Raw genomic sequence first — 9,279 nt, 5'->3', positions numbered from 1 at the left:
TACCTAACCTGCCTAACAATTGATAGTTTTATTTCTAACATTGCCAGCTAGTGGTCCAAAAAAGACACATGCAAACAGCGGAATGGGAAACTGGTTCATATAATGATGTAAAAATTAGTTGATATTGTTGTCATAAAAAAAAGTGTCTCACTAACAATCTTAAAGTGTTAAAGAGTGTCATTGTTAGTCATGTAACAGTTCAGGAAGTTAACCATTTACAGATAAGAAATTCAGATACACACACAATGAAAGTAAGGAACCGATTACTAAAAACACAGATTATACAATTTTTACAATTGCAAGAATATAGAACACAAATTAATAAAATACAATATGAATACATAATGAATAAAAACAAACATTGTGTGAAACTGAAATTCTAACTTGATTAAATATTGGGTATGCAAAATGAATACTGGACTGATAAATTATCAACCTGACAGTGAAATATATAATATATAAATCATGAGCAGAGCCAGTAATATGAGGCAAAATTGCTTTCATTGACTTAATTAACAACAAAGAGTCTGTGAGTTTTACCAGCAAATCTTATTAGAGCATTGGATTATTAAATCATACAAACATTTGTATGACTCCCTCCCAAGCATGTGCAGACGCAAGTGTTCCTTTTACGGGTTTATTGAAGTCTCCGTCGTCTCTCCAACTCTCCACAACCATCCAAGGACCTCCGCAAACCGTGAAACTGGCAATACACAGTATTACAGTTCACATTAGCAAACTTTAAAGTCTCAAGTACAAAGATTCATAACGAAAATAAAGACAAATAAATACCTCGTTGGCTGCATGCTATGAAAGGAAATCTGTAGGTCTTCTATCTTCAGTCTTCACTGTAGTTTATGCTATGTTCTTTTGATATCAACTTGTCTATCACATCTTAGCTGTTCACACAAAGTGACCATGTTCACAACTCTCTGCCGTCAGACAAACGCTACAGGCAGCCTAGCAGCAACGTAGGTGTCAAAATAAAAGTACCCTTGACTTTCATAATAAAAGCATGGAAAAATGACAAAAATCTAATAATTCTCAAAATGAGTTTCTTATACAAAATGAAAAGAAATCTTACATGAATATGAAAATAAAAATAGCAACAGTTACACTCCCATCAAATCGCACCAATCTTACTGTGGGATTTCTCAATACTTAAAGACTGTTGCAAGTCACTCTTAAACATTATCAAACTTTACCACTCAACAAGGAATGATGGAAACATTAAGCATCTTAATCTGCTTCAATTAAGGTCACAAGCTTGTGTATGGGTCTATCAAGAAACACTGTTTTAGTTGTGGGTTTACCCTTGCCATCGAATGTGGTGTCACTAACCAGCAATCTGACTTTTCTCACCCTATCATCTGACTCTGGATAGACTTCTGCTATTTTGGCCAGCTTCCATTCGTTTCGTGGTGCTTGCTCATCTTGCAAAAGCACGATGTCGTTCACTTTCATGTTTCTTCTGTTCTTCTGCCATTTTTGTCTTGGTTGTAAACTTAGTAGGTATTCTTTTTTCCAACGAATCCAAAATTCATTGGCCAAATATTGAACTTTGCGCCACCTCTTTTGAAGATACAGGTCTTCTTTGACGAACTGTCCAGGTGGAGGAAGGATAATAGTGGACTTCATCGTGAGAATGTGGTTCGGGGTCAAAGGTTCGGGTGCAGATGGGTCATTCAAATGTTCAACGGTGAGTGGTCTGCTATTGACAACTGCCATCACTTCATATAAGAAAGTTCTTAGAGAGGAGCTGTCCAATCTTTGTGCTGACTCGTCGAGAATGGCAGTGAGAACACTCCTTATTGTTCTGATTTGTCTTTCCCAGACGCCACCCATGTGGCTTGCCGCTGGGGGATTCATTAGAAATTCACATCCTAGAGCCTTGACTCTTTCTCCTTCCATTCCTTTCATGAGTTCTGTGAACTCTCTCCTTGCGCCGATGAAGTTGGTTCCTTGATCGCTTCTAAGTTGACGAACATTTCCTCTTATGGCAATGAACGCTCTTAGAGCATTGATGAACGCATCAGTGGTCATGTCGTCGAGCACTTCTATGTGAATAGCTCTTGAACATAGACAGGTGAATAAAAGTCCATATCTTTTAACCTCTTTTCTCCCGTCTTTTACATAGATAGGGCCGAAGCAATCTATGCCGGTGTAGGTGAACGGAGGGGTCGTTTCCATTCTGTCTTGAGGTAAGTTACCCATCTTTTGTTCCTCAGTACATCTTCTGTACTTTCGACACTTGACACATTTGAAGATGTGTGACGATACTACGCTACTACTTCCCAGGATCCACCATCCGTTAGCTCGCAGTTCGTTCAAAGTCAGTCCACGTCCCTGATGATGAACCTTTTCGTGGAAATGCTTGATAAGTAGAGCTGATATGTGGCTGTTCTTCGGAAGTATAGCTGGATGCTTTATGTGTGGATGTAACGCGGCTTGACTTAAGCGTCCTCCCACTCTTAGCACTTCGTCTTCATCCACCACTGGACTTAACTTGTTCAGGTTGCTGTACTTGGTCTTGGCTATAACTTCCCTTACTTTCAAGCTCTTTATCTCATCTGGGAACGCTTCCTCTTGGACTAGCTTGATGATAGCAATTTCTGCTTCCTTCCTTTCTTCTAAACTTGTACTCTCATTCGTTCTTTGTTTCACACCTTTGTGTTCTTTGACTCGTCGTTTCAATCTGGCAACTGCTTGTACTACCCTTGACCAGTCGGAAAACTTCTCAAGGCGGTCCAGTAACGATCGGTCTTCTTTTGCCTTAGTGTTAAACACTACAGCCTTACGAAGCTCAGGATCATCATCTTTAACTTCTCCCACCTTGCATTCTCGGACAGGTAATTCTTTGTGCCAAAGAAACTTCGGTCCAGAGAACCAGTTGGATGTCTTAAGTTGCTCTGCAGTCAACCCTCGCGAAGCATGATCTGCCGGATTGTCCTCAGATGCAACATAGGCCCATTGCTCAGGCTTTGTGCTTGACTTGATTCTCTGTATTCGATTGGCTACGAATACTTGGAATCTTTTGGCGTTATTGTTTATGTAGCCAAGAACGACTGTGGAATCCGTCCAGAAGTATTCCTTCAGGTCTTGGATTTCCAGCTCGCTTCGAAGCATGTCGCTGGCTCGAACTGCAACTACTGCCGCAGACAGCTCAAGTCTTGGTATCGTCATGACTTTGGTTGGCGAAACTCGTGACTTTCCCATCACTAAACTGCAATGGACTTCATCGGATTCGTCAACAGCTCGAAGGTAAGTACATACACCATATCCTGAGGTACTTGCGTCACAGAAGTGGTGAAGTTCATACTTCTTGATGTTCCCGAAATTCGTAGGTAAGTAACATCTTCTGACTTCCATGTCAGCTAAGTTGGGTAGATCTCTAATCCAAGACTCCCACTGAGGTCTTAGGCTTTCTGGCAGCTCTTCGTCCCAGCCGATCTTTTCTCTGCACATCTGCTGGAGAATCTGCTTTCCAAGGAGGACGAAGGGCGCCATGAATCCCAACGGGTCATAGACTGAGGCTACAGTAGAGAGCACACCTCTTCTTGTCGATGGATTGGACTTTACTTGAATTCTGAACTTGAACGAATCGGACGTGATGCACCACTCTACTCCTAGCGCTCTTTCCATGTGAGGCAGACTCAAAGCCATGTCTTGATCTTTGATTACAGCACATTCCTCTTCTGGAATGGATTCCATCACTTTCTCATTGTTAGAAACAAACTTGTGTAGTCTTAACTTGCCTGCTTGGCAAAGTTCGCTTGATTCCTTCACAAGATGAATGGCCTCCTTTTCTGTGGGAACGCTCGCGAGCCCATCATCTACATAGAAATTTCTTTGAATGAAGCGTATGGTGTCTTCGCCGTACTGACCCTGCCCTTGAGCTGCCAGGTGTTTCAGGCCAAAGTTGGCACAACCAGGGGACGAAGCCGCACCAAACAGGTGGACCTTCATTCTGTAGGTAGATGGCTTGCTTTCCAAGTTACCGCTCTCCCACCAAAGGAATCGTAGGTAATCTTGGTCTTCGACTTTCACGTGAAATTGATGAAACATCCTTTCAATGTCGCACATCACTGCGACTAAGCCCTTTCGAAATCTGCACAAGACACCCACCAGTGTATTCGTCAGGTCAGGTCCAGTGAGCAGATGGTCATTGAGACATGTTTCTTGAAACTTGGCTGAACAGTCAAATACCACCCGTATTCTCCCCGGTTTGTGTGGATGATAAACTCCGTGGTGCGGAATATACCAAGCGGGACTGTTCTCAATTTCTTCTTCCGGGACCTTCTCTGCATCACCACGTGAAATGATGTCAGTCATAAAATTCACATAGTCTTTGTAGTATGCTTCATTTTTTCTTAACTTCCTTTCAAGACACTGTAAGCGATGTACTGCACATATTTTATTGTTGGGTAGCTTTGGTCTTTCTTCTCTGAACGGCAATGGCATTTCAAGGTGACCATCGTCTTTCTGTCTTATGTTTTCTCTCAATTTAGACAGGAACTTAAGATCATCTTGAGACACAATATCCTCTTCTCTAGCTCTTTCTGAGAAGTCTAATTCAAGGACTTTAATGATGTCTGAAGGGGTAATTTCCTTGACTTTGGATCTGTTCACATAATGAACTTCTGTCTTCAGATTGAGAGAAGAGTCGACTCTTGGCGTCACTTGTCTCACTACTATGCGGTGACTAATTCCAATTGCATCTCCATACTCTACGCAGGGATCCCCATGGCCGACAATACTCCATCCGAGATCTGTGCGTTGTGCATAGGGCTGATTTTCTTGTCCAGACACAATTTCTCTTGGCAGTAGCGCTTCTGAGCAGTTGTAGCCGATGAGCAAGCCTACCTCACAGTCCTGCAGAGGGGCTACTTCATCTTGGAGGTGCTCTAGGTGCGACCAAGCCTTTGCAGTTTCGCCAGTTGGTATGTGAGTTTTGTTGGCTGGAATAAAGTCACGCGTGTAGGATGGTGGTAAGCTGATTCTTTTGCTGGAGTAAAAGCCTCGAACATTCAGGTTCTTTACTCGCTGAGAATTAACTACTGTGGTTCTTGACGTCATAGTAGAGAGCTTCAACTTGACTTGTTCTTTATCTGCCTCCAAAGCATCAGCTACTTCACTTAGCACGAAAGTTGTGTCGCTTTGGGAATCTAACAGTGCATATACAAGCACCTCTTGTGCTGGCTGAGAGGCGGACGATAGCCAGACAGGAATTATTGCAGCTGTTTGCACAGTAGCTTCATCCTGGATGACTCGTAGAGTAGAAGCTGTAGCAGTTTCTTTAGGTTGTGCTGCTTGAGGTTTTGGTTTATTCTTTTCTTGCTTTTGGTTATTTGACTTCTCTTGAGCTTGGCTTTGCTTAACTTGTGGTGCCTTTTGCTCTCCTTGATCTCTCTCCTCGTGCAGACAGGTAGGATGCCGCTTGTTGCATGTGTCACAAACACTCCTACTGTTGCAGCTCTTTGAGAGATGACCTGGCTTGAGGCACCCAAAGCATAGCTTTTCAGCTTGAACAAACTTCACTCTATCTGGAACGTCTTTCTCTGCAAACTTCCTGCATATGTGCAAGGTATGCCCATTCTTCTTACAGAAGACACACGTTTTCACAGTCTCTTCATTAGAAGATGTAGTCAATGTCTTTGCTTTAACATTTTGTTGTCTTTGTTGCTTTGGCTTTTCAGTTTCACCTTGCTTTAGCGCTTGCAACGATGTAACTGGGTTACAGGCTATTTTCGCTTCTCTTATCAGAAACTTCATGAATTGGCTGAAGGAGGGGAACTGGCCACTCTGCTCCTCCATTTCCATGACTCTCCGGTTCCATCTTGCGGTTAGCCAGTCCGGTAACTTTGCAAGAATCCTCCTATTCTCATTACAGTCATTGAGGATCTCAAGTGCCTTGACATGGACCATGGCGGCTTCGCAGCTCCGGAGAAAGTCGACAAACTCTCTTAGCTCAGTGCTGTCTTTAGGTCCAATCTTGGCCCATGCTTGAAGCTTGTCTCTATATGCCTTTGCAACGGTGAATGGATTTCCGTATCTCTCCTCCAAAATCTCCCATGCCGCAGCATAGGCAGACTCGGTTCCGAGTAGGAAGTAGCCATCCAGTGCATTCTTAGCTTGTCCGCTCACATATTTGCGAAGATAGTATATCTTCTCTTTGTCTTGAATGTTCTTTTGGTCGATCAGAGTTTTAAACGACAGCTTCCAATCACTGTACTTTAACGGATCCCCGCTGAATATTGAAGGCTCAGGGACTGGAATTCTATTGTTGTTTAAAGCATCTGCGAGTACCTTTATGAGCTCTACTGTGCTCTGATTTGAAGAGCTGATCACAGGTTGTGGGGCAGAAGGTATGGACGAGGGCAGACAACTTGTAGGACATGGTGGCTTAATGTCTGCTACTGTCTCATGACATGGAATGCCTTTAGATTCTTCCTTTATGCCAAGACCTTGATCATACACCTGCATTCTTGCACGTGCTGCAGTAAGCTCCTTCACTGCTTCTAATTGCTTTAATTTTCTTCGTTTTTCGTCTAAAGTTATCTGTAGAGCTGTGTGCTCCTCCTCTTGTTGAGCTTTCATTTTGGCTTCCTCTTCTTCTCTCTTTATCCTCCTCTTCACCTCCTCTTCTTCTTGCTCTAAGCGACGCTTTATGGCCGCTGCCTCCTGAGCCGCTATCTTCCTTTTAGCCTCTGCCTCTAGGCGCTGTATTTCCAATTGTTCTCTTTCTTGTTCTTGTAACACTTGTAGAACAGCTTGGCTTGCTGCAGCATCCGCAGCGGCTTCTTGGCGCTTCACGGAAGACGCTCTTGAGTGCTCTGAGGGACCCTTCAAGATGGAGGTAACTGAGTCGAATTCACTTTTACTTGAATTCCAAAGTGAGCCTGCTTCTGGCCAATCTTGCTCTTCTTCTTCTGGAATCTTTCCATCCAGGCGACTTGAAGCTCTAGAGAGGATGAAGCCCGAAACCTCTACACACAGGTCTACCTTTCGCCGCACTTCTTGGTCTGGCGTTGAGACTCTGCGTAGATCGTCATAGATGCGCTGCACATCAGCAGAAAGGCCACTGACATCTCCGAGGATATCATTAAGCACACTCTCTGATAACTGTGTTGACTTTGTTAATGACTGCTTAGAGAATTTAACAAGCGTTCTCCATTTTCTGTAAATGTAGTCAAACTTTTGTTGAAGTCCTTTAATTTTCTCGTCTTGCAGTGCTTGACCCTTCTCTGTTAGTGTACGGATTCGTTCACCACGTCTGGGCTGCTGCGCTTCCTCCTGCTGAGGCTCAGCATCACCTGCTTCATCTTCGGAAGGGCCTTGAAGATTCTCACTTTCCCTAACACTATCCTCTACCTGAGTAGTGGACTCACTTGGCTCTGCCATAATTAAGTGACTGAGTTAAACTAAGTGAATGTCAATATCAAAATGTAAAATGTAAATAAAGTTTGCATTAACTTCAATGCCTTATCAAATTTAAAAGTCTGTTAAATGTCCTTATGTTGAAATGTTATGAACTATACTTTTAGGTAGCAATATGCTCAAGTAGCTCAGAAAGTATTTACAAACTGAAAATGTAGCTTAAATAAATGGTTCTCTTAGAACACCTCTGAAACTTAAATATCAGTAATCAGTAATATCAGCAAGTAGCCTTCACTTTACATTACCAAAACACACTTTAAATTGTGAAATTCAAAACGAAATATTTTCACCTTTAACTTTTAAGCATTTATCATGCACCTTGAAAAGTATTCACTTTTAAATTTAAACCTTAAACTTTTAACTTAGCAAGCCTCAATTCAGTGTTTTCTGGGCAAATGCATTACAATAACACATTAGATCAACCAGCCATCTTATCCATGAACCTTTAAAACAACTCTTAAGGCTAATGCTTAGCACACTCTTAACGTTAATGTCCACGTTCTTATGGCTTGATCGACCACGTGTTCAATGCACACTCATTTGCTAGCCACCGGGTTGAAGTTAGCTTGCTCTTCAACTTGCTGCTTCACCGCCGTCGGCGAACGTTCCGAGCTTCACTGGCGTCGGTGAACAGCCCGAGTTTCACTATGACTCCCTCCCAAGCATGTGCAGACGCAAGTGTTCCTTTTACGGGTTTATTGAAGTCTCCGTCGTCTCTCCAACTCTCCACAACCATCCAAGGACCTCCGCAAACCGTGAAACTGGCAATACACAGTATTACAGTTCACATTAGCAAACTTTAAAGTCTCAAGTACAAAGATTCATAACGAAAATAAAGACAAATAAATACCTCGTTGGCTGCATGCTATGAAAGGAAATCTGTAGGTCTTCTATCTTCAGTCTTCACTGTAGTTTATGCTATGTTCTTTTGATATCAACTTGTCTATCACATCTTAGCTGTTCACACAAAGTGACCATGTTCACAACTCTCTGCCGTCAGACAAACGCTACAGGCAGCCTAGCAGCAACGTAGGTGTCAAAATAAAAGTACCCTTGACTTTCATAATAAAAGCATGGAAAAATGACAAAAATCTAATAATTCTCAAAATGAGTTTCTTATACAAAATGAAAAGAAATCTTACATGAATATGAAAATAAAAATAGCAACAGTTACAATTTGAATAGATTTTGGCCTTTCTTGCAGTCAATCAGGAATAAACTGCAGCTTAGGAGCTTCTTTTTAAAATACAAAAATGGCAAATTATTGGTTATCTTGTTGGTATCAGCCATGAGATGCAGGTAATTATCAGTTATTAGTATTGGCTAAAAAAATTAATCTGCATCATGCATCACTATTAAATATTATTTTTTTTTAATCACTTAATCTTGCTGTAGAATGTTTCCTTGAAACAACCAGGAAGCAGTAGTGATCTGAACTGTGACTGAACTTACAAGACTGTTCATGAAGTGTCTTACTGCCAATAAAAAAACAAAGTGAAAAGAAACATTCATAAAGCAGTGACAAAAAAGTGACAACCAACATGACACAAAATGGGACGGGAAAATATAATTACAAACTGGAAACATAATAAATAATGTTTGGTAGATATGTGAAGAAGATTTTTCTTCTGTCTCGTGCGCTTGAAGACAGTCAGGTAACGAGGGTAGAATTGCGCACGCGCAGTTGAGGGTGATCCTTGGATCGCACGAGCACGCTCTTAGCACGAGCTGTGAACTAGTGTAATGTGTGCAAGAATAAGTTATAAGACACTTAGTCTCAATTTTCAAAATAAAACTCAGGTTTTAAACTGATACAAAACAACAGTCGATAGTAAAATATCT

The sequence above is a fragment of the Acanthopagrus latus genome, chromosome 1, assembly GCF_904848185.1.
Source record: "Acanthopagrus latus isolate v.2019 chromosome 1, fAcaLat1.1, whole genome shotgun sequence".
NCBI classification, from domain to species: Eukaryota; Metazoa; Chordata; class Actinopteri; order Spariformes; family Sparidae; genus Acanthopagrus; species Acanthopagrus latus.
Note: the sequence above shows the minus strand (reverse complement) of the source record.